Source organism: Sturnira hondurensis, unplaced genomic scaffold (assembly GCF_014824575.4).
Source record: "Sturnira hondurensis isolate 20B ecotype Veracruz unplaced genomic scaffold, ASM1482457v3 Scaffold0014384, whole genome shotgun sequence".
Classification (NCBI taxonomy): domain Eukaryota; kingdom Metazoa; phylum Chordata; class Mammalia; order Chiroptera; family Phyllostomidae; genus Sturnira; species Sturnira hondurensis.
In genome coordinates, this window is record NW_028087015.1 from 20,044,514 (window position 1) to 20,069,753 (window position 25,240).

The 25,240-nt window shown below is 44.1% G+C and overlaps 1 protein-coding gene and 1 long non-coding RNA gene across 4 annotated transcripts in view; one reads left to right on the forward strand and one right to left on the reverse strand.

Moving 5' to 3' along the window:
- BASP1 (brain abundant membrane attached signal protein 1) overlaps positions 1 to 25,240 on the forward strand; it is a 68,776-nt gene that overhangs the window by 20,665 nt on the left and 22,871 nt on the right. The window contains exon 1 of one of the 2 annotated variants that reach the window (XM_037063040.1): positions 1,128 to 1,334. The exons of the other annotated variant lie outside the window; for it this stretch is intronic. The gene's annotated coding sequence lies outside the window, so the exon portion shown is untranslated. Of the gene's footprint in view, positions 1 to 1,127; positions 1,335 to 25,240 lie in introns of those variants that run through there. 2 annotated transcript variants of the gene reach the window in all.
- LOC118998705 (uncharacterized) lies at positions 14,655 to 25,204 on the reverse strand. 2 transcript variants are annotated; one of them, XR_005068927.1, is made up of 3 exons: positions 25,191 to 25,204; positions 16,129 to 16,131; positions 14,655 to 14,904 (listed from the first exon to the last, which is right to left on the reverse strand). It is a non-coding gene; the product is annotated as an uncharacterized LOC118998705 (long non-coding RNA). The 2 variants fall into 2 exon arrangements; XR_005068926.1 differs by having other exon boundaries at positions 14,655 to 14,910.

The window sequence follows — 25,240 nt, forward strand, 5'->3', positions numbered from 1 at the left end:
CTTTTGTCTAAGGAAAGAACTACCGTTGTAAGCGATATCCTGTTACGTTCTCTTTTTCATTTGCTTCTTGCCAACAGATATGCAAGGTGAGCATATCTCCCTACCCTGGTGGTAATTTTTGTGTCCCGGTGTTCAACAAAGTGGCAGTCCCCAGGACTCCCCGACGCGCTGCAGCTGGCCCCAGCTTTGACTTGTGCGTTTCTGCGCGGGCAGCCTCCACTAACCTAGTGTTGCCGAGAACCGGTTACCTCCATTAAATCACACACACACACACACACACACACACACACACACACCCGACGGGTCCTTTCCTCGGGTTCTTGTCTTTTCTTTCTCTCTCAATTCCCGAGAGCATCCCCGCAGGGCGACACTGCCTGCCCGGCCAGCTGGACTTAAGCTGTGGCGCTCGTCTGAAGCCGCAGCCGTCCTGGTTCCACCTAGCGCGCGCGGGAGCCGCCCATCCAGCGCGCTAGGTCCGCGGGGCGCCTCCCAGAAATGCGAGCTGTTGGGGGCCACTTCCACCCCTCGGACATCCATCCTTAGAGCCTTAGGGGAAGCCACCAGGTCACTCCCAACCTCAATGCCGACCTGGGCATAGGAATCTCAGCCGTAGTCGGGACTGGGGTGCTGAGAAAGGTAGCAGGTGGCAGGGGGCGTCCTTCATCACCTCTAGGCAGCCCCTTAAATCTGAGCTTGACCCGGAGCATCTAACCAACCGTTCCAAATGAAAGAAAGAATGAAAGAGAGAGAGAGAAAAAGGGAGAGAGAGAGAGAGACCCACCCACAGACAGTCCTGGAGCAGCGTGGGAGGGGGAAGCATGGGGACAGGGGCCCTAGAATGGAGGGTGATGGGAAAGGAGTGGGAAATCCGTATCGAGGGCAGATAAAGAGAAGCAGGAAGGCTAAAGAAGCAGGAGGAAGAAAGGGGGGACCACCGGGATGGAGAAAAGAGGTGGGGGTTAGGGCGGAGGGGAGGAGACTTAGGGAGTGCACAGAGATGCAGCGGAGTTGAGGGGAGGCGGGCGGGGCCCAGGAACGGAGGGAGAGGAGGAGGGAGGCGGGCGGGGTGGCGGAGCGGGAGGCTGGGCGGGCGGACGCGGCGGGGGAGGTGCTGGGCAGGAAGGGGAGGGGGAGCGCGAGAGCAAGAAATGCAGAGGCTGCAGCGGCGGCGGCAGTAGCGGCAGCGCTCCAACTCGCTCCTCGCTCCGGGCTCCGCCGTCGAGCCGGAGAAAGAGTCTCCGTCAGCTGCCAGACACCCGGCCGGACGACGCCAGCGATCCGGGCCCGTCGGCGGCACAGCATTCACCCAGGGGCAGCGCAGGCACCCAAAGCCGGTAAGGAGGCGCGTCCGGGTAGCCCCGTCGCCACCGCCGAACGGGGACGCCGGCAGCCTCGGGGGGCCTCCGTTTCCCTACTGCACAGCGCCCTGCTCGGCAGGCCCTTCGTTCTGTCCGCGCTGCAGCCGGGGTGGGTGGGTGTTGGTGGTGCAGGGCCCGATTAGACGACGCAGGGCGTGGGGTCCCTCCACGAGGGCTCCATCGCACTTCGGGGATCTGGGGTGGTGGGGGCGGCGAGGTGGGAGGCTTCAGCCACTCTCAGGGTGGGGAGGATGCGGGGCATGTCGAGTCTGAGAAACGGAGTTGGGGCGGGTGGTGGGTAGCGGGAGAGAAGCTGCTAGTTGAATAAACTGCCGAATGCGAAAGCCTTTAAGCGCACTGAGGCCCAAAGAGCGGTTTGGTGGGCCTGAAGGGAGCGAATCTGTCATCGGAACCTTCCACAGCCGGGAAGAAAGCATTTGGTGCGAGGGGCGCAGCAGTGAAAGATGGAGGGTGGGGGTGGGGAGGGGCGGGAGTAGAGGGAGAAAGAATATGGGGAATTTGGTCTGATCAGAGGAGGGAGGTGGCTTTGGCGTTTAGCAAATGAATTTCCTTGACCAGTGGGACTCCTGAATCTTGGCTTGGGGTGGCCAAGGAATGCGAGGTTCACACGACAACGTGCCTCCAGAAGCACTTCCGAGCGGATCAAAGCCTCAGCCTCGGACGTGGCTGAATTGCTTTCCCACTAACCTGTGGGCCACCTCTGAGCTTTTCATTTTTTGGAGACTTCGGTTCAGAGAATGCACCGGGCGCTTCCACTTGCGGCCCCAGCCCGAGGGTGTGAGCTTGAACCTGACTACGTGCGGCCCCCTAATGGCCCAGCCCCGCTGCGAGCAAAGGTTTAGGGTTTAGCAGGTTTTGCCTAAAGCACAAACTATGAAACCCGATGCCAGGTTCCTGTTCCTCCCCCCACCCCCGCTCCAAAAAATATAAATTGCAGAATCCCGGGATCGGATCACACACACAATGCGCGCCTGCAAACCGCATTCTTTTCATGAATATTCATCGAACGCTTGGCTGGGCTCCTTATCTGCTTCCCCAGAGATATTTCCGCCTTGAAACCTACTCCGTGGACAGCCTTTGCTTGAGTAATTTTCACCCTGCTGAAATTAGCACAGTTCACATGGGTGCGTGTTTAGTACCTTGAACAGGATTGACACACCTCGGTCTCCCGCAAGGCCAGTAGCATAGATGTGGCTGGCTAAAATCAAACACTAGCATCGAGGTGGTCTTCCTACCAAAGGGGTGTGGACCAACACCCTCACTCCCCCTTCCCTCGGGATTACAGCCTGGGCTAACAGAGCCCCAGTGCTGTGGGCAAAATGAATGAATCGGGACTGTAATTACCTATTCCTTTGTCTTGGCCTCGCGCATGCGCGAGAGAGCTGGGTGTGGAGGGCCGGGGCAGCGGTGTCTGATCTCTCCATCACCCACCCACCCACTCCCTTCCGAGGCGGGGGAACAAAGGCTTTTGCCCTAAATGTTGCGTGAAACCCTTGGACACAAATGACAATTTCCCTCCCCACCCCACCCTACCCCCGTGTGTGCTGCTTCTTTATCAAGCTCTCATCTTTTGCTTTCTTCGTGATTTCAATGGACCAAAAATAAGATTAGCCTTTATAATGAGAGCAAATTGTGGATTAACTATTTTTTAATCGAACACTGTGACTCGCCTTTAAAGCATTGTCCATTGTTCTTTCTCCCGTAACATTGCACTGCAGTGATGGTGACTCTTAATTTGCATCAATTAACTGTTTGACAGATTTTTTGCTGCTGGTCATTTGATTAAAGGCCACTGATTTCAAAAACGGTTAGTGGGTATTGGCTCTACTGCCACAACTTGGTTAAAATTGAGACATCTTGGCCTTTATAGGAACAAGATGGCCTACAAAACCCAGAGTGGAGAAAATGGTTACCTTGTGGGGGGATCCTATCCCTTCCATTTTTCCTCGCTTCCTACCTCATTGTTTCATAAGGAACCCCCAAAGGCAGCCCCGTCTGAAGATGGAAATCTACTCATGGGGGAGGAAGACGGCAGTCCCTCTGGCCGCTGGGGATGAATACAGTTTAAGTTCATTGTGCTTTCTCTTCTTTTTTCTTTTCTTCTCTTCTTTCCATTTTCTTTTTCAATATCTAACAGAAGCCATAATACATGTACCTTTGGCTGATTTTCTTTCCAATAATGTATTATCCAGGTTATGGCTTTTTAGATTTCTTTTGGGGCTACTGTCCAAAGGGAGGCATTGTGTGTGTAAAGTAGGAGCTAAATACATTTTTTGCTTGTATATACTTAGAAGAATTTTATGCTTAGGTGTTCTCAGGACACCCTGGTAGGACAGCACGTGGCAGGACAAGGGGAATCATTTCTTTTGTTCCTGCCAGTAAAAACTTGAACCCTATATAAAAGGGCCTATGCTTGGTCGGAAACCTGCCTGGTACCTGTTCTATTTCTTATTATTGAGTGGTTTATTATGTGTTATAGGGCTAGATGTAGTTTTTCTCTTTTTTCTTTTCCTGTAGATTGTGTTTTTGAGGGAGAGGTGCATTGGAATATAGACAAAATTCAATAGCAAATGTATACCAATATACCCCAAAAGCCATGAGTCTCAGGTTTTCAAGCAATAGAACTTTTAAATAGAATTTTTAAAAAGATCATTTATCTTAATCTTTTACCTAGCTTGATTTTTACTGAGCCCTAGCAGGTGAGAAAGGGAGCTAATTGGGCCTTTTGACAAAAATGCACCAAAGTGATTATATGGACAGTGGCATTTCCCCTTAACTGGTGCCTGTGCTTTCATTGTGGCCTATGGAAGAGGACCCCCCCCCCCCCGCCCCGCCCAGATCACTCTAATTAAAACGTCCAATGGAAGAGCTCAGCTTAAAGGCCTAAGCTCCCTGTTCTTGGAGGCATCATCATTAATTATGTGTGTGTTTAATTCACATTAAGAACAATTTGAATCCTTTTTCATTCCATGGTCACAGTAAGTGGAGTGTGAAGAACTTATGTTTGGGTGAGATTTGATCACTGTGAAATAGATGTCTGTGCTTTTCACTGTATTTCAGAAAAAATTGCAAAACCCAAAACCATTCTTAAAGCAACTAAGGTACCATTTATTTTGTAGCATGTATGTGTGTGTGTGTGTGTGTGTGTGTACACACACACACACACACACACACAGAGCCTAACTAGTCTAAGAAGTTTATTTCTAATTTCTACCAGTGCACCCCTAAAACAAATGGGTTTCATTAAACATCTTAAATGAAGATGTTCATTTAGAGGGTTAAAAACTTACATTAGGCCCTACCAAATTTTAAAAGCTGCAATAATCAATGCTTTTTAAATAAAGGATTTATAAAATTGTTTTGTCTTATTTTTGTGAACTCTTTTAAGTTTTTGTTTTGAAAATATTCCAAAAAGGCCTGTCTACGATTAACAGTATTTGCTTTGGTGTCTATTTCTGTTGAAAGACAGGCTTTGGTTTGCTTAGGCTTCTGTTTGTCTTATGTGTAGTTTTTAACCTGCTCATTTTACACTCTCTTGATGTAAAAGATTAACATCTTAATGACCCTCTTAGCTGGTAAACTGGAAACTAGGCAAAAATCTTGCCTATGTAGACAAGGGAAAATGGTGCGGAATCCTCTTCATTTTATTAGGTTTTCTCATCTGACTGAATCTTTCTTACTTATTCTCTGTCTTAAGGCTTAAGGTAATCCAATGCAACATGAACTTTACTTTTTGGCTTAATTATGGTGGATAAATACCAAGAAATGAATCTGAGGTTAGGAATACTCAGAATTTTTAAAAGAGTACACTCTTGATGTGTTTTAGGGAGGTTTTTTTTTTTCCTATGGTTTTAGTAGAAAGCCACTTGTGTTTAAAAAATCTCTAGGCACTGGCTTGGCCACTTTGGGCAAATTATTTCAAACATTTCTGGATTTTACTTTCTTCAGTTACAAAACTGGGCTAATAAGTCCCACTTTCAAGCTGTAGCAGGGGCCACACGTGTGTGTAAAAGGTACATGGGCACAACGGCTGGCTCTTAGGGGCCCCTGGATTTCTCAGTCTGCATTTCAACCCTGTCAGTGTGATCGACATCACTGATTTCTGTATATCGAGCTGTGTTTTTGTTTTATGCCAATTAATCAAGATCTGAGGGCTCTGGGTGTACTCTGTCAGAAATAGAATATTTCATTCTTAAAAATGCTAATCCATCATAATCCTAAACCCCTGTCCATTTGGATACGTTTGAAATTCTGAGACACTTGCCCAAAAGTGGACTCAGTGAAGCCAGGACAGCCCTTCTCATTGAGGCCATTCCCTGTGGCCGCTTATGTAACTCAAGAATTGGCATTTGAGTTCTTCTGAGAAAACACAGGGCTAATCTTAAAACCGTGAAAAGTTCCAAGCCTGCCAAAAGAAGGTTTTTTTTTTTATATGCTGTTCCCTCTGCAGCTATGAAGACAGACATCTATGTAAGGGTCACGTGAGAAAACTGGTCCAATGAACTTTATCGAGAGTAAAAGACAACCATAGAGCCCAATTCTTACCAGGATGCAGTTTAGTTGTAATTTTGAGAAGCAGCACTGTGATCAAACAGCATTCTCTTTTCCCCTCTGGAGATCAGAAATGGGATGAAGTGGGAGGCCCAGAGTCTCACAGTGTGTTTTCCTTCTGCACCCTAAGGATTTAAATAACTTAAAAAACAATCAGGCTTTCCAGACAGTCGATGCTTTTTTTTTTTTTTTTTTTTGAACGAACACAAAGAAAGCAGAGATTTCTTGGCTAGCCAAGGCCATCAGTGAGGGAAGGTTGCAACTGAGCAGGCTTGGAAGTCTAGGAATAAATTCCTGAAAGCTTTAGAGATCGAGACATAGAAACCATCTGCTAGCACCACAGGGACACAGAGTCCAAGGAATCATTTCAAGGTAATATAGGAGAACGCTGTTCAGTGGGGAAGGTCATGTGCTGACACAGTAGTTTTCCCCTTCTCCCTTGAACATTCTGTGAACTTTGGTGAATTAATTTTGTTGTTGGGGTGGTTGTTCATTTTGGATGAGGCAGGATGGGCTGTATTCATTAGCTTGTTTTTTTGCACTTCTCTGAAATGTATATTTCAGCCATTGAACACACTTACATGTGTAGGGAGTACATTTAGAAAGCGTGGTTTGGAGGGCTAGGTATAATAAAGTTGGGCCCTGGAGCCAAAGTCACTGGGTTGCGACTCTCGTCCCAGCCATTTTCTAGCTGTGTGAATTTTGGCCAATTGCTTAGCTTCTCTGTGTCAGTCCCCATCTGTTAAGTGTGGGTTACAATACAGAGTTAATGTAAGGATTAAGTGAAATCCTCAAACTCTTAGGGCAACACTTTGCGCACATGCATTGCACCTTAAGCACCTTAATTTAGCACGTTTACCATAAAGTAGGGAGAAGCTCAGCTTTTTTCTACTTTGCCCTCTATACCTGTAGCTGTTCCTCTGCTTGTTTCAGAGAGGTCATGTTTCCAGACAGGCCGTGATGGTATTTCGCAGAGAGTACCATATTTTGTTGTGTATAATGTGCACTTTTTTGCCCAAATTTTTGAAGGAAAAATATGGATGCACATTATACATGGGAATAATGATTACATGCCATGGGTATAATAATCCCATGTTTCATGTGCAGAAACACATGGGTGCACATTATACAGGGCAAAAATACGGTAGTTGGTAGGACATTAAAGTCTGCAGTTTAGAATAATCCTGGTGACAATTCAGGATGTGGCCAGGACGTTTGTCCCAGTTTCAAAAGTCTAAAATGGGTAGGTTAATACAACCCCAGCCTCCATACTGAGTTGACATTAAAATGAGAAGAAAAAAAAAGTGAAAGTCCTGGAACTTGAGAGGCCTCCTGAGAAAGGCTCACTGTGTGGTGGTGTTAGGGGTAGACTACATTTCTTCAAACTCCTGGAGGTACTTGGCTTTATTGTGTCTTGAATCAAGGTGCATGAATTGGCCATTGAAAGGAGTATCTTAGTCATTAGCACTCAGATTGATAAAAGCCAATCTTGTTATGTATTTAAAACACCACACACACGCGTGGTGCACCCTTTACTGTCCCGCACTCTCACCACCCATTCCGCCAGGGAAAGGGAAGACTGTTATGCAGGAATGTGAGGGTGTTGTCAACACCTTTCTTTGAAGTATATATCTGCGTGGAGACTTTAACCACTGTGGCCTCTTAAAAACAACAACAACAAAAAAGTTTCTTTGGAATTTCAGCTATTTGGGATTGGTACATCCTCCAACCAGTCCCGGCCTTTCAGGCGTTTAATTCAGGGATCTGCCCAAGTGGTTTGTTTTTGGCATTCTGGACACTGGCTGTTGCTGTTGAAAGAAGGTAAATTTATTTTTATTTCGGTTACATCATTTTTAATAGTTTCTTTAAACATGTTTTGAATCTTATGGATTCAGGAGGGAAATTAAACTTTACTTCTCTGTCCGGTGCTCACTGTGAGAAAGATACAACAGGTGCTTGTATCTTTTAAAAAAGTCCTTCTCTCAGAGGTTTTTTTTTCTTCTTTTTTCGTCTGAGAAGTTAAGAGATGAAATTGGACATTTGTTGACTGTTTATTGTACATCATAGGCTCTCATTGAATTTTATCTCATCAAATTGTGAGATGCGTTTTACACTTGTGAACAAATACAAAATAGAGGGTGGCAATGTAAGAAAAGTTTAAACCTGTAGAGAATTTTTATGGGTTTATTTGAGCCAAACTGACAGTTGCTGGGAAGCAAAATCTCAATGGATTGAGAAACTACTCCAGAGAATGGCAGTTTTGTACCTTATTTTATACATCACAATCAAAAGAGGAGGCATAAGGGGCTACCTGGAATTCATGGTGATAAATGGGGGAGACAGGAGAAGCCAAAGCTGGGGAATCTCATGAACAAAAAGTAAGGTGAATAGACACTTCTACATTCGTGGGTGTAGGATAGTCAGCAGTTAACAATTAATATGACAACAATAATAACGAAGGGTTTGGAGGTCTCTGCTCTGGTGCAGTGAGGGGTCCAAATAAAGGCAAGGACCCTGACCTTCCAAAGGTATGTTATCTTAGAAGCAAAAAGACAATAGACAAGCTGAGTTACGGTAAAGGTTGATCTTTGTCAGGAAAGATACAGGCCTAGGACATAACTATCCGCCGTGACTTCCTTGTAGTTAGAAAATTTGACTTTCAGACCCTCCTATGTGGTTCTTTAGGTCTCTGAGTTTGTAAGGCTGCCCGCAGGCCTCCCATGAGTTTGTGAGGTCCAGTATATGGCCTCTTTTTGGTCCACTAGGGTGAAGTAATACACGTAAGATTCTAGAGCTAATAGAAAGTGATAGAATTCAAATCTGTGTCGCATGGCCCCATTCCTTTCCACGTCACGGTACTTGCTGTAAGCCTTGGCCTTTTTACCCTCTGTAACACGGACAACCTTCAAATGTGCTAACATATTAAATGTTATTTAGAGAGAATCGTGCTCAGCTCTTTAATGAAAAATTATGTGTCCCAGAAGAGATGCAGCGTGGAAGAAATATTTAATCAGTAAGTACATGATGTGAACTACGGATTAGAAGTGGTTCTTGTGCTAGTGAACACGGGCTCACACCCTGACAGACCTTTTCTAGCAGGATGGTGCTGGCGGCTGCTGTTACTAAAGACTGTGGATGAATCTGCTGCATTTGGTTGGCTCCCTTCCCTTCCTCCTTACCCTTCGCAGGGGGGCCTCAGAGACCTTCCTTGTGGTTCCGCCTTTGAGATACTAGTCAGAGAGCAGTCAGCCTTCTTCCAGCTATGTAGTAGGGGTTGCCTGACCGGAAGCTGACCAAGTCCTCAGTTTGTTAACTGGTTTTCATTCTGCCTCCCTGTGTGCGGGATTCGTTTGCAGAAACTGGGTGGCTGCCTTAAATGCTATCCTGAGTACAACAGAAGTCCTTTGTAAATACTCCTGTCCTCATGACAAAAAGTTTGAAAGCTCATGACTAAAACACTTATTTAAGAACTTAAAAGGATCTTAGAAAAGTTAGTGGGTTACCCAGGGTCCCTCGAGCTGGTTCGTGGCTGAGTGGAAACCCAGGTTATTTCCCAGGGAAGCCTCACACCTACTGCCCCTCCCTGCTGTCTGACTGAGCCAAACTCTTATTCACTGTCTGCAACCTAAGAAAAAAAAAATTCCCACCACTTTTCGAAAATCCAAATCTGATTCCGCGTCTCTCCCTGCGGCCCCATCTCCTGTCTCCTGCAGAAAGAGCTGCTACTGTTCTTCTACGTGATACATGGTCGGCCCCTACTCTCCAGTTCCTTCCTGCTGCTGCTTTATCTCCAGGCCAGCTTTTGCCTCAGCGGACCTCCCTTTGCTTCTTACCTTATGGGAATTTGACTTCCTGCATACACCAAAGAACTACGGCATCTATGGAAATGACTTTGTTCATAAAAATACACTTTAGTGTCATGTCTTTTGTTTTCCTCCTGAAATTGACAGTGGTACAAGGTTGGAGAGCTGTGGATGGAGGGTGCACGTTTGACAAGAAGCCAGTTGGCTTTAGGCTAATTTGGGGGCCGCAGAGCAATGCGCAGAAAACTTGGGAAATCCAGCCCCCTGTGTTGGGGGAAGTGAGTGTTACCTGGCTTATTGGTTTGAGAGCTGCATAAAACACAAGGTTTAACCTCTTTTTCTTTAGAATTATCATGTATAGTATTTGGGCTGATTTAGAGGATTTGAAGGGCTCTACATTTCTGAAGTAGTTGTTAAAATATAGAACTGAGTTACATGTTAAAACATTTTACAAAGCTTAACTTTTAGATGTTTGATTTTAGCAATGTTAACAGTTTACATTTGTATTTGGTGAAACTGGTAGTTTTAGATAGGACACCATTGTAATTTCTTATTTTTTAAATGATCACCTTTAGACATATCAATACATAGAGAATAAACTTCGATTAATTGACATTATTCCCCCCAGGGAAACCAGCAAAAAAGACTTCACCGTTTTTGTAATGCTTTTAATTATTACAGTTTTGCAGGTTGAGAAAAAGAATGTATTCCTAAAATAAGCTCGGATTAAAATCTTTTATAGGTCTCTGAAGAAAAAGATGTTAGAAAATAGTTTTTCCTGGTCGAGCTTTCCACATTATAAATTTCCTGAATTGCTTGGCAAAGTGCCTTTGAAAAGACCCACATCATTTCCCCGTTGACAGCCATTCAAAACACCATTACCACCTAGGCCAGTGCAATAGCCAAGTTAACTAGTAACAAGATCCAATTGTGGAAACAGTACATGGAAAGGGGGAACAGCGGCAACCACCTAGCAGCTGTGAGCCCATTGCTGTTTCTTTGGTGCGTATAGAAGAAGGTTCTTAGAATTGTTGGGTCTTCACAGGACTCTGTCTTAAGCTTTGCTGAGCTTTGTCTTGGAAACCGTAGGGGTTGTAGGAATATTTGCTGTCTTTAACCTTTACAAATGTTCTCAGCTGTTTCAATAGAGGGTAGATGGCTTCTGTATTTGCCTTTGGGATATTTAAGATGATTGGAGAAAAGGAAAATGGAGAGAAATCAGTGACTTACAGGTGGGGAGATTTGAGGTGATTTTTTTCCCCTTTATCCTGCATTTCATCAAGAAGGTAGGGTGACATTTTATGTGACCACTGGGGCATTTACTAAATACGTTGTATGGTTAAACAAGGTGTTCTGGAATATTCTCTGAATGACTCATTTTCCTACGGAAAAAGAAAGAATCTTGGTTAACAATGGTGGTGACAAGTGTTCCTGGGTCTTGTGATAACCCAGCCTTGCTGGGTGCCTCCTGTCGACAGGAGGTTTATTGTGGCGCCAGCGTTGCCTCAGTAGTCCTGGTGACCTGCTGGTGAGACCTCAAGCTCTGGGTTTCCAGGGCTCACCCCACTGGACTTTAGAAACCTGGCTCCAGAAATTTCAGTGTTTGATTTTCAGACAAATAGCAACTAGTGTTTGTCCCGATGTTTTTGGAAAGGTTGTTAAGACAAGATGGATAATGGTTTCCAGGTATGTGTTTCTTCACGTGACTGGCAACTGAATGTTACCCTTCTCCTGAATAGGGTCTGCTGGTTGACTAATGAAAAGTCTCACTGAAGGCTTCATTGGTGTAAGAGACAAAAATTAATTGCTCACTTTATTTACCTCTACCTTTTCTATTCAAACTCATTTGGTTTCCACCACCCAGAGAGCTTAGCTTTGATTTCCTCTGTACTAGAGTTTCTGGGTGGGCAGGTGGGTGTCTGAGGGGACCGCACGGGCCGCAATGCAGAGAGAGGCAACCGCCCAGGGGACTTACGTGATTTCACCAAGGTAAGAGTTGTAGTTTTAAATATAATACACTCTCAATGAAAAGTCAGCATTCTGGTACTAAGATATTGTGTTAAATTCACTGCTACTCTGAATGCGGAGAAGGTAATAAAAAAGTGAATTTAACAAAACAATTTTTTCAGCAGTCTTCTCATCTGGGTCCGTCATCCAAAATATCACTTAGATGCACTTTAAACTTTAATGCTGTCTATAGTAACACCTTTTTTTTTTACTGTGTTCAGCAACAAATATTAGAATGTTTTGGGGGAGAAGTGGTGGTGAGAGAGGGCAGTCGGCAACTCAGGACAAATGCACTCACACTGCCCCTTCCGTGTGCCGTCTGTGGACCAAGAGGCAGCCCTGTGGACCTCGCTCTTGTCCTGACCCCCAGTGGCAAGGCACACAGCCAGAGGAGGGTCCTTTGTCATTCTGGAGCCAGAACCAAGAATCTCAGATAAAGGGCGGAGAAGTCTGGGATGATGTCATACTGCAAAAAAATGTTACCTGATGTTTCTCAGGGAAGTGAAAAAACAACAACAAATCCCCCCCCCCCCTCCAAAAAAAGCTGAAGCCAGTTTTGAGTTGGGCATGATTCCTGTTGGAATCATGAGGCTGTGAACTAGAAGAAGATATCTCTAAAAAACAAAACAACACCCAAGCTCTTAGGGCTTTGAACAGCATTTCAATGCCCTACATTGTTATTAGCATCCGCGGCCTGGCAAACCAGCAGGCCCTGACCGGTTGGCAATTGTTTGCACAGTTTACCTGGTAGAGGAAATATCTAACTGCTAGAACAAATGTGTTAGCACACTATTATGCACTGTGGTTACTGTGATGTTAATTGGCCTGGACGCATTTCCATTTAAATTGGATTCTGATAACACATTGAACTACCTCCCTACCTAATTAAACCGTTCAATCTAGGAGATCGACAGCATTTCTTATTAACTGTTGAGGTTTTTGAAGGCCCTCCTGAAAGGGAGGAAAGGGCAGTGCTGGGGGGAAGTTCAGCACGGCGAATATTCGGTGATTTTGCAGGGAGGCGTCTGGATGGAGAGAGGGGAACGCCATTCCCTTCTGTTTCCAGGAATGCCCTGTGTGTGCATGTTGGGGTGGGGTTTCTGGTAAGTACAATACAGGAAGCAAAACTATGTTTTTCTAGGTCAGCAGTCAATGTTACCTCTTGTTTCTCTTTTTTTTTTTAAATAAAGATTTTCTTTATTTGTGGATAGAGGGAAAGGGAGAGAGAAAGAGAGAGAGAGAGAAACATCAGTGTGTGCTTGGCTCCCCTGCACTCCTGCACTGGAGATCTGTCCCAAAACCCAGGCATGGGCTCTGACCAGGAATTGAACCAGCAGCCCTCTGGTTTGCAGGCCCATGCTCAACCCACTGAGCCACACCAGCCAAGGCTACCCTGGTGTGGGATTGACCCCTCAGGGTCAAGCCCCAGGTACCCTCCTTCTGGTGTTCCACAGGAGTGAAAAGAAAATAGCCCCCAAGAGGAGGAAGCATGACTAGGAGAGGGTGGGCATGCATATGGTAATAGAAGGTGGTAGACGTGGTGGCAGGCACTGGCTTTGTTCCCCATAGCTTGTTAGTGCTGCTGTAACAAAAGCACAGTCTGGGTGGACTGTGCGACAGAAATCGATGTTCTCACGGTTGTGGAGGCTCGAAGTCCAAATCGAAAGTGCCGACAGGTTGGATTTCTTCTGGGGTCTCTCTCCGTGGCTTGCAGGGGGCCAACTGTTTGCTCTGTTCTTACAGAATCTTGCATCTGTGGGCCTGCATCCCGGGTGTCTCTGCCAGGGTGTCCTCATCTCTTTGATAAAGGACACCAGTGTTAGTGGATGAAAGGTTCATCTTACTGGCTTCATTTTAACTTAATCATCTCTTTCAAGGCTGTCTTTCCAAACACAGACACATGTTGAGGTACTGGAGGTTAGGGCTTCAACAAATGAATTTCTTGCAAAGTGCTCCTTCACACGTTCCTGCCCTCAAGTAGGGGGTAGGGAAAACCAGCAACACTTGAGCCCCTGGTTAGTGCTCACAAATCCAGTGGGACAAACTTGAAGTGTCCTCATCTGACACATTAAATGCAGGGGGGTTCATTTTCTTAAGATTCACATTGCTAGAAAAGCCAGAGCCTGGTGTGGGATTCGAAGCCTTGTTTCTGTGGCTCCACTGTCCCTCAGGGGTGCGGGCCCATTCCCTCTGTTGTACTCATGATGGACATGGGTTTGCGGAGGAGGCCTTAGGATCCCTCCCAGCACAGGGCTCCAGGCAGCTGCCAGTGATTGATAGGCATTAACACATAGCGAAACCTATTTTTCCATTCTAACACTCAATTGTATGCTGTCATGCTTTTCCTCTGCCTGAAGGCCTTTTCATTAGGTGATTTATATATCTAAATGTTACAGGGGAGTGCGTAAAGGAAGAGAGAAGGATTTGCTTAGTGCGTCTAGTGTAAAGAACTAGCTAGTCTTGAGTAAATTTGAGTTATTCAGAGAAAGCCCACTTTGGAGTCTCCCACCAACAGTGGCAGTGGGAAGCAGGCCTTCTTATGCTAGATGGAAGAATTGACAAGAATCCTATTCTAGCATCCATGCTTCTTGGTAGGAATTCACTGTACAGAATGTTAGTCGGGGCCAAGCCTTACTGGGTGGAGACTTGAAGACATTAGAAGATAGAGGCTGTAGCACAAGCCCATGTGGGAAGAATGGCTGGAGTTTTGCTAGGTTTCTATACAGTGGGACATTACACAGTGGGAAGTGAGAAGTGTCAGGAATCATGTGAAGTCTAGGATGACACAAAAGTCAAGGCTGGTGAACTTTGGGGCCTTTCCAGGCCATAAAACAAGTAGTGATAATTAAGGGATTCTTTGAGGGGAATTCCCAACAAATGTGCATGTGGGTGTGTCCATACTTAACCCCCTTTATTTTTTTGGAATGCAACAACTTTATTGAAAGAAAGTGCAATTAAATGTGTGGAAACCTTAAAGGGGAAACCTAGTAACCTCCTCTCAAACTCAGGACCAGGTGTAGAGCGGACTCTTTCTGGATGTTGTAGTCAGACAGGATGTGTCCTTCTTCCAGCTGTTTCCTGGTAAAGATCAACCTCTACTGGTCAGGGGGGATGCCCTCCTTGTCTTGAATCTTGGCCTTGACATTCTCGATGGTGTCACTGGGCTTAACCTTGACCAGCAAGACCCTGGAGGTCAAGCCCAGTGATACCATTGAGAATGTCAAGGCCAAGATCCAAGACAAGGAGGGCATCCCCCCTGACCAGCAGAGGTTGATCTTTACCAGGAAACAGCTGGAAGATGGATGTACCCTGTCTGACTACAACACACTTAACTCTTTTGAGAGACTCTTTTTTTATAAAGCAGTTTACAACCTTTGAGGGTGCTCTCTTAAGGGATGTAATTATTGCTTCCTGTTTTCAAATTTCAGATCATGTTACATGGTGTTAACTATAGCAATAAAAATATTACTGAAACTGAAAAAGCCGGCATTTATGCTGCCTGTCACCTACCAGACCCAATAAGCAGAGAGACAGGAATTGAATCTCTATGGGCACTTTATTCACATGGTTGGTGATCTGCGAAGACGGTGGGTTTGGCACCCTAACAGACCATGTTAAATTCCATTTTGAACTGACCCTTTTTATAAGGAGAAGAAAAGTGTAGGTAAGGGGATTAGAATTCAGGGAAAAGTTATTAGATAAAAGCTACAGCATTCTTTCAGCCGTATCCTGGGGGTGGCCTTTATCTGTGCCCTGGGCAGTGGTCATCTGACCCTGGAGCACAATGGCTCAGATACCATTTTGGTTGCTGGAGACCTCCTGAGGTACAGACGTGGAACTGCTTATGGTCTCCTGGAGTCAAGGTGGGTCATACATTCAGTTCCTGAACCAATAGCTTTCTACATACATCGATTACTAAGCTTAGTAGGTATCACCTGAAACAATTTTTTTTGACATTTAGCCCCCAATAAGTACCTCATTAATCCACAATCAAAATCTAACAATTCAATTTTACCATACCAGAAAAATCCTTGACCCTAAAATAATTTAAAGTTGGTACTGTTCAATATCTTTAATACAGATTTTTACTAGTAAATTATCTTCTTTGTGAAACATGTGATATGAGTTACTGTAGAATATTTTATTTTAACTCTTTAATTTATACAGCCTCTATTTCCAAGCCAGTGTCCGTGGTCTTCTTTTAGTGATCACTGTCTTGGTCAATAACACCGTCTTGCATTCATCCCTGGAAGCGGAGTTTTTTCTGGTAGCAAAGCTCCATCAACTCTACCTTGTAATTGTCTCGCACATAAGTCCATTCCCCCTGTCAGGGAGGAAAAATTTTTCCCTCACCTTTCAAGGTTTGATTTTCACAATCAAGTTGAGACAGACTAAAGTTTAATAACAGGCATACCACCTCCAACTAAAGAGAAAAGAAAATGTTGGGGGAAAGAGTCCACTATAGCAGGAAAAACACAGGTAATAAGGGCAAAATTGTTCCTCAGATTTAAGTCCAGGCCTTCTCCATTCACAACAGCTTTAAGGATTTAGATATCTTTTTGATACAGTGAGGGAAACACCTTTACAAATGGAGATTTTTGCAGATGTAAAGGTCCTTTTACAAAGGATAACTTTACTTGATTTTCAGATCTTCTCCCATGGCTTCTGATTCTTAAAATTAACCAGCCTAAAACAATCAATATCCCAAACAGGCACATTTTGGGGAGGCAAACTGCTCCCTTTTTACTTCCTACTTTAAGCTACGAACCCAGGCAAAGCCTCTCTCCCTGTCCTCAGTCACCGCCCAGTACTCTTCTAAACCTAAGCAGGGCATGCCTGTGTGTATGTGTCACAACTTTCTGTTGCCCTTAGAATAAAATAGTAAAATCCTTCACTGATCTGCAAGGTCTTGCGTGATCCGCTGTTGTCACCTTGACCTGCTTTGTTTCCCGTCTCCCACCCTTTGTCCTCCAGCCACATGGCCCACCTTCCAGTTCTTCCAATGCTCCAAGCTCTTTTCTTACTATTCCTTCTGTCTGGAATATTCTTTGTCCCACTGCCCAAGTACTCCTCAGCTTAAATACCACTTTCTCAGACGCCTTCCCCCTATGTTTTGCTCCTGCACTTATCAAAAACTGATATGATTATTTAATGTCTTTAGATGAAAAGACCCAGGAGGCAGGACTGCGTTGGTTTTGTCGACCCATCACAGTGCTCTGTAACAGTTATAGAGCTGATATATATCAAGCACTCCACATTTGTTCAGTGTCAAAGGTTGCCTTCGGTACATTATATTCATGGAGGGCACATGTCCTTTGGAAGTCACCTGTGGCAGCTGAGATGACTTTCATTTATGGACAGTAAACTTAACCTTATCGGTTGTGCTTACTATGAAGATGAATATCTGATGAACTCCAATTAGTGTAATTATTCTGTTTCCAGGCAGTAACCTTGGTAGTAATTGTTCTAAATCTCTGAGACATTACGAGTAATTAGTAGTAATGGCTCAGGCATCTAAGCTTCCTCGCAAGGTAGAGTCTCAAAGGAAGGATGAAATCGCATATCATTTGTGGGGAACAGTACAGTGCTGTGGAGTCTTTGCAGAAGTAAACTACCAGGACTGACACTGGGCTCATGTCCTTACACTCCTCATCCCCTCTTCCAAGTCATTATACATGAGGAGTCTGCTCCAGGTCTGTTATTGTAAGCAACTCAACCAGTGCATTCGTTTAAAATTTTTTTTAAATTTATTAATCGAGGGGGGAGAGAATGCATCGATTTGTTACTGATGCATTCGTTGGTCGATTGTTGTATGTGCCATGACCAACAGTCAAACCTGAACCTTGGCGTATCAGGAAGATGTTCTAGCCAACTGAGCTATTCAGCTGGGGCAGGAGGGTCAGGTTTCTAACGTGGTCTTTCAGGGCTCCAAAAGCAGATGTTCCCAGAGAACCAGGCAGAGGCTCCGTAGCATCATTTGAGCTAGCTTTGGAAGTTACGTGCTATCACTCCCACCACGTGCTTCTTAGCCAATGCATCTTGTAACAGCCTTTGGGAAGCCTTTGTAAAGTCAGGAGTACTCAGCCCTCAGATGAGCATATGGTTTAAAATCTTAATTTACACATTAGTTGATTATATATAAACCTAGCAAAATAAATAGGAATCTAGTCCTGGTTCTGTGCTGACTACTTACTCTACATTGTGAGTTCCTCCGGGCCAGGACTTACTTCATTCATCTTTGGATGTCAGTTGCCAGCACAGAGCCTGCGGTCCAGTATTGGGCTGAAGGCACAGAATGGGATGTTTTATGGTGGCTGTTGGCATCGTGCTGTACCAATAAGGCATGTGTCAGAGTATTGTCCTTTGTTTTAAAGTCACATCCAGGAGCCAGCTAGTAAATGAACCTTGTGCAAACATCACAGTGCTTTTGTGAGGGGAGAGGAGGAACATCAGACAACATTTAGGATTTGTGCTCCCATCCACATCTCCGTGTTTTCAGGTACTTCTCTGTGGTCAACATTAGACTTTCATTGTCTCATCCCTGACTTTCACTGGCCTTCACAGGTCAGTGTCTAGCTTTCTAAAGCCAATTCTTATTGAGGGAATTATTATTAAATTTAAAAGGTGTAGTTTTTTTTTTTTACAATAACATGAAATTGATTTCTCAAGCAACCTATAGTTAAATAATAATGCAGGATTCTGGTAAGCAAGTCTAATCTGGCAATACAATGGACTCATTCTAGAACATTTCTAGATAATGATACTTTATTTGTAGAATTTTAATTTTAGTAGCCTTTTTTTGACATATCAAAACTGGTTACAATTGAGGGGATTGCAGGGTCTTTATTGTCTGCATCTGTGAGCTGCATTCGGGTTTAAGACATACTCATACCGTGTCTACCATAAACACCTGCTACTTTGATTGCTAAATCAGTACTTTGCCCTAAAATGATCTTGTTTTAAATACACTTAGTTTATGGCATTGTCTGCTGCTGTGACTCCTTTGGCTCCTCCTCCTCCCCTGATGCCCCACCCCCAACACACAGGATGGACTTCCACAAGGATCCGAAGGAGCTGGCCAGCAGGAGGGGAGGGCACAGCTAATTGGTCATGGCTCATCTATTCCCATAGGGTCAAGTCAGTTTGATTTAAGGGGAGCAGTAGAATTGAAAGGCCTCTGTGGGAGCTCTTTGCAATTAGTTTTTTTATTTTATGTACTATTGAGCCTCTCTAACTTGCCATACTGACTGCTGATCTCTCCCATACCAAATTCCATGTTCTACTTTGAAGCCTTGGCACACGTTATAGATTGTGTCTCTGGAAAATGTAATTGGCTGGAATGACTTGGCATTGATGGCTGAGCAGCAATTTATGATAAATGAATAACCAGATGACTGATATACTTTTTTATGTGGATTTCCAAGCAGTTTACTAGAGGATATTTCCCTTTATTATTATCTTTAAACTCTCTGATGAGACCTGCCAGGGTGAAGGTCAAGGTGTCATCTTGAAGTTGGAGAATCTAAACAGGGAAGTTGCTGTGGCCTCGATAAGGAAACCCAAGGCATGACTGGTGTCAAAATTTAGGTTCTCATGTCTGTTTCTGCTGTATACTTATTCACTTAAAGTCATAAGTAAAAAATTATTTCATATAGTTAGAAGTATTGCTTTTGTGATGAATTCATTCTTTATTGAATGATCATGGCTTCGTAAGTATATTTCTAAGACTAAGCTTTTTGAAAGCAGTTCAAATGAGCAAGCAGTGTGGGTTTTTTCTACCCTGCTAAATGCAATGTGGGGAAATACAAACCACATTAAAATATTGCACAATTAGTGTTTGTTTATTCAATGAGCTGGGGGATGGATGCCTGTTTCCTTCCTTTTAAGGAGTTTATAGTGAGTGAGGCAAACAAGTACACCAGTAATTACAGTGAGACAAGTGTTCGTCTGTAGATAACGTGGGATAGAGGTGTTCACCAGTGGAGAGTCACTAGAGGAACTACTTGGATCAGTCATTACCTCTGTCCTTTCTCTATTCTGCTGTCAGATCCTCCTCTGACTTGATTAAGTCCTGTGAGATATTCCAAGTTCAATTGGCTATTATTTAAAGGGTACCTATCACTTTGGAGAATATGGAATTCAGGATTGAGTTCGTTTAATTCCAAGGTCTTAATCACTAGATGGACAAGACATTTACATATCATAAGTTTTTATCAGAAACAAAGTACTTTGGGTTTATGAATTGAGGGAAAAGCCTTCTAAGAATAGTTAGATCTTCAACCACAGCAAGAATATACGTTAGATCTTGAGCAGCATCTTTACCGTAACTGAGGGACCACGGAGGACTGCGGGGAGATATCCCCATCAGGTGCGCCCTCCTGCCCACCTAACTGTGCTCATTCAGCCTGACTCAACTTGAAGAGCAGGGATGACCTGCTGTTGCCATTGTCTTCAAGATGCCAAGAAAAGCTCCCAGTGGTTTTCAGGATCCTTGAAATCTTCCTTTGAGGGAAATTACTTGGATGAATGGTGCTTGTCCTTTGTTCCAGAGAGATCTTTAGGAAACAAGTTGAGGCTACATGGAAGTGACTCTGAAATTGCATGGAACATGTGACAACGGAGGGTGTCTCTATATGAAGAAAATATTTTATCTTGATTTAAAACCTGCTTGGGAAAATATTGATTCTAGAGTTTCTCTGTGGATTGGGTAAGTCTCCAGTGCTAAAGTTGATAGATCATTTTTCTGTTAATGTTTTGCCATACAAATTATATTTCCCCACAAAGCTGGCCTTTTCTGTCATAAAGTGGGGGTTGCTCTTGATTCCTGGATTGCAAATAGCTTACAGAGGTAGCTGGGGCCCCTGAACGTGATTTTTGTTGGAAGTCTCTCAACAAAGTTAGGGTAAGGTTGGTAACCCATCCCTTACCATTCCTCTAGACTTCGCCTTCCATTCTGATTTGTACTACCTGTCAGGTATAATGGCTGATTGACAGTTGATTACTTCTCAACCCCATGGGGAAATTGCCTTGGACGTAGGTACCCTGTCTGCTTGACTGTTGGTTCTCCTAGAACTTCAGGTGTGGGAGGCCCACAGTAAATTGTTCAAGATGAATTAATGATTAATCTGAGAGATTATTCTACCTTGGGTGAGAAAAGCAAAAGTGATTTATTATTGTGTGTATTCAAACCATGGTATGTATTTGTGGGCATCTTGGGCAGACCATTCAGAAAGCTAGTGTCCTGGTTGTCAAAAGAGACTTGACTACTCTGTGTTATTGGTGTTCTCTCCTAAATAGGTAAATGGCTACTGAGCATATCCTGAGAGCATGTCCTCAGAGTTTAGTTTTCATTCATTGTTTATAAAAACAGAAATATTTTAATAATAGGAATTAAAGACTTCTGTCAAGTCCTCATAGACCCTAATATCTAAAAGTTCAAGTGTGGTGAATAATGCACACTTTTAATTAGATCCGTATTCTAAGAAAGAAGTCTCAATAGGCAGTATCTCTGGGAATCAATGGAGCTGCTTATGCTGCTCTGTAATTCCCCTGAAATTTCCAGAAGCTGGAATTTTTCTGTATATTTTGAAAGCGTGTTGATGGACTCTCCCAGCCCATGCTGTGGTAAACAACCAAGGATTCTTCCCGGAGGTGTCAGGAAGGCTGTCCGACAGCGACAGCAGGACCTTCCGTGAGCTCCTCTGGAATGCTCTTGGAATTCAAACACGGACTAAAGGTCCGTTCTTCACATTGGTGACTTGGACAGTTTCAATTTTGAAGGAAAAAACAGCCTCAGTGTGTGGTTGAATGGACTCGCAGCCCTGACAGGTGTGGACCTCAGAAAGTGAGGGGTGGAAATGAGGGTTCGGTCACCTGGCCCTTACTGGGTGCTCCCTGGTGTTACCTTCTAAAGGCAGAGAACCTATAGTGCCACCAAGGTGGTATGAACTGTGACACGCTTGGAGGCTGTTTAATTGCCTGTGTGTGCTTACTTGGGGGATCGTTGTCTTTCCCCCAGTCACATTCTGTTTTGGATGGATCTAAACAATTTGACACTTCTGCTGACACTTTCTTTGGTCTGTGACTTGAAAGATATTTTTGAATTACATCTGTCCTATCGTCTAGGTGCCTTTCCATGTCTTCTCTATTTAAATCGCTCTCTTTTTTTCAGAACAGCACTGGACTTTCTCCTAAAAGTCATTTCAGGCTTGTTTGGATCTACTCGTCACCTCAGTCTTCTCGTCCAGGAAGAGTGGTCACTAGTTTCAACCAGCTCAGTTTACAGAGCTGGCTGGTTGAGTTTTTATTGAAACCAAAATAAAACTTCAAAGAAACTGGAGAAGCTTGAGCGTCCCTGCTCTCCCTTTCAACTGACACCCACCGATGTTTATCTTAGAAATAATTTGATGTTTATCTGATGAAACATGTAGTTAAGTGTTAATGGAGACTAATGTCAAGCCTTAGAAGCATGTGCAGAAGCCTTTAATAGTCTGTGGTGAGCGTTTGGTGTTCCGTGGTCATGGGTTTCTGTAGAATCCATGGAAACCTGGAGTAACAATGCTCGACCAGCCCCCGAATAGTCTCAACTGAATGTACTGAAGTGTAGCCACAGCCATGTCACACCTGAACTTGACCTGCCTTTTCTCCCTCTGCTGCCATCTCTTCTCCCTTGTCACACCATCTTACTTGGGGGCTCGTTGTCTTTTCCCCAGTCACATTCGGTTTTGGATGGATCGAAACAATTGGACACTTCTGCTGACACTTTCTTTGGTTTGTGACTTGAAAGATAGTTTTGAATTACATCTGTCCTGTCGTCTAGGTGCCGTTCCATGTCTTCTCTATTTAAATCGCTCTCTTTTTTTCAGAACAGCACTGGACTTGCACTGGACTTTCAGTTTGTCATCCTACTTTCCAGCGCCGTCAGCTGTTCGTAATTTCTGAAGTGTGGAATGATATGACTATTTAAACATGACTCATTATGAATTGTATTTAAACACTGACATGACAGTGACTTTCCAAAGAATATGTGGAGATTTCTTTTTGAGTGTACACTGTGAATTGCTTGCTTTCTATTTGGTAAACTTGGAAGCGTCTTTCCACTCAAATGAGGACTGCTCAGCTCTCTGATAAGTGTCTGGGAAAGTAGTATTGATTTAGTGTTTGCTCCTTTAGCTTTGTAAGAAGCCAATTTAGCTGGCTCATTGAATAAAATGTATGAATGAGTTGGGGAGGAAAGCTACACAGCTCCTCACCCCTCCCTGAAGGATCAAACTTGACTAAATAATACACATTGCCTTTAGCTCTTTGTGCGAAGGTGTGCTGTGTACGAAAAGTCCCCTTGTTGTCTTCGTTTCTTCTTGGTAACCATTTTGGAAGTCACAAAACTCAGGGTCTGAATAAAATAGGTCAGTGTTAGTGCAGTAGCTGTCTCCCCTTTCCCATTCTCAAAGGATATGTTCTAAGACCACCAGTGGACACCTGAAACCTCAAAGAGCACCAAACGCTGTATATACTATGTTTATCCTGTACAAATGAACCTTTTCACCTTAAGGAAGCACTTTATGCCTTCTCTTCGGCATATCCAAAGTGCCAACATCCCTACTTTATGTTTTGTGGCTGTTATTAAGTAAATTAAGGGTTACTTGAACACAAGCATTGTGATATTCTGATGGTTGATCTGATGACCTGGAGCACTACTAAGTGGCTAATGGGCGGGGGGCCGCTGGACAAAAGGATGACTGATGTGCTGGGCCGGACTGAGCTGGGGTGAGAGAGATTTCATTAGACTGCTCAGAATGGCGCACACTGTCAAACTTATCATTTCTGACTTTTCCCATTTAGTACTTCCACAACAGTGACTGTGGATAAGTGGAGGCTGCTGTACATGCAACAGGTGGTTGTATATTCAGCGATAACTGTTGAACCTGTACCCCCCCTGGGATCTGGGCCTCTGTGTCCTGCAGGATGTGTTAAGTGAGGCCATGCCATTGATCTTGGTCCAGGTTCAGTCATCGTCTCCCCGGCGCCTTGCTAAGTCGGGTCGATTCTAGTTTGTATCCAGTTAGGAATTCAGATATGTGGGGCATATTTGAATCTGACAATGTCCTCTTACGATTGAAAGCACAAGCTTCAGTTAGTGAAGCAAAACTCTTCGTCTGGATTTCTCCCAAATCTGTGAATTGGTACTTAACTCAAAATCCTTTTTGTGGGTAGCCATCATGGTGGTAGTCGGGTCTTTGGAAATATCACCCCAGTAGTTTGGTGGTGTTTGTTTTTTCTTTCTCTTTTTTCTTTTTAAAAAGATTTTCTTTATTTATTTTTAGAGTGGGGGAGGGAGGGAGAAAGAGATGGAGAGAAACATGCGTGTGTGGTTGCTTCTTGTGTTCCCCCTACTGGACACTGGCTGGCAGCCGAGGCATGAGCCTTGACTGGGAATTGAACCAGTGACCCTTTGGTTCTCAGGCCGGCACTCAATCCACTGAGCCACACCAGCCAGAGCTGCTTTTTCTTTTTCAATCTGTAGTCCTGCATTTGGGACTGTTAAGAGACATGTATTTTCAAAGACTGTACTTTATAAATAAAAAGCTTGGATTGTTGTGATTTTGATTCTAAGCTGGTAATGTAAAACCATTTTTACAAGGAAGGCAGAATTATGCACAGATTCATTTTTAAATGACATTTCACAACGTTGTGTAATCTTTTTTAATTATAAATTGCAAAAAATACCACCTTTTTGTTTCCAGAATGCAGGCTTACTGTGTGCTAAGCAGGCAGTGGTTCTAAGCTTCACAAAGATTAACACTTTAACATAAAACACCCCAATGTAGTAGGTGCCGCTGTTATCCCATGGTACAAATGAGGAAGCTATAGCACAGAGAAATAAGTAACAGGTCACGTAACCAGTGTGACTCAGCCTTTCCTGGTCCACATGCCATGCTCTTGTCTTGCTCTAATTGTTCTCAGGCAATAAAACTTAATTTATTGCTTGCCATTTGGGTAACTTTTCTTAGACTCCTTTAAATAAGTGCCATACATGGCTGCATTTGTTGGAAATGAATGGGATTCCGAAGTCCTCGTAGGATCTGTGCCAGAACTGGAGCAGAGGCCGTGTGACAGCGGTCACTATTTCTATGAGCCACCAGGGTCCCAGACACCCCCTTCTCCGGTCCCTTTGACTGCACTGGGTGGGTGTCAGGCTTTTGGATCAATTCACTGAAACAAAACAGAGTCTCCTGGCCCTACTGACCTGCCAGGAGCTGATAGGTTTGGAGACAGACAAGGCTGCAAAACTAGCACGTGTAGACAGCATGCAAAATTGGGGTTTTCTGTGGCTCAAACTTAAGCTGTTTAAAAATATTAAATCAGAGGACTCTTTGCTGACACATTGAGTCATACTGTGATTTCCCCACAAAATTTGAGGTGTGCTGCATGTTAAGGCTGAGTGGTTTACCCGGAAGAGCACACCTCCCACGTTCACTCCGCAGTCTGCCGCAGTAAGGT